This window comes from Schistocerca gregaria, chromosome 7 (genome assembly GCF_023897955.1).
Source record: "Schistocerca gregaria isolate iqSchGreg1 chromosome 7, iqSchGreg1.2, whole genome shotgun sequence".
NCBI lineage: Eukaryota > Metazoa > Arthropoda > Insecta > Orthoptera > Acrididae > Schistocerca > Schistocerca gregaria.
Genome location: NC_064926.1, coordinates 406,475,815 through 406,476,689, shown reverse-complemented (window position 1 = coordinate 406,476,689; position 875 = coordinate 406,475,815).

Genomic DNA, 875 nt, shown 5'->3' with positions numbered 1-875 from the left:
GGAAAAGCAAAGGCTCAATCTAGATATAGTAGGGGTCAGTGAAGTGGAGTGGAAGGAAGACAAGGATTTCTGGTCAGATGAGTATCGGGTAATATCAACAGCAGTAGAAAATGGTATAACAGGTGTAGGATTCGTTATGAATAGGAAGGTAGGGCAGAGGGTGTGTTACTGTGAACAGTTCAGTGATCGGGTTGTTGTAATCAGAATCGACAGCAGACCAACACCGTCAACGATAGTTCAGGTATACATGCCGACGTCGCAAGCTGAAGATGAACAGATAGAGAAAGAGTATGAGGATATTGAAAGGGTAATGCAGTATGTAAAGGGGGACGGAAATCTAATAGTCATGGGCGACTGGAATGCAGTTGTAGGGGAAAGAGCAGAAGAAAAGGTTACAGGAGAATATGGGCGTGGGACAAGGAATAAAATAGGAGAAAGACTAATTGAGTTCTGTAACAAGTTTCAGCTAGTAATAGCGAATACCTTGTTCAAGAATCACAAGAGGAGGAGGTATACTTGGAAAAGGCCGGGAGATACGGGAAGATTTCAATTAAATTACATCATGGTCAGACAGAGATTCCGAAATCAGATACTGGATTGTAAGGCGTACCCAGGAGCAGATATAGACTCAGATCACAATGTAGTAGTGATGAAGAGTAGGCTGAAGTTCAAGACATTAGTCAGGAAGAATCAGTACTCAAAGAAGTGGGATACGGAAGTTCTAAGGAATGACGAGGTACGTTTGAAGTTCTCTAACGCTATAGATACAGCAATAAGGAATAGCGCAGTAGGCAACACAGTTGAAGAGGAATGGACGTCTCTAAAAAGGGATATCACAGAAGCTGGGAAGGAAAACATAAGTACAAAGAAGGCAG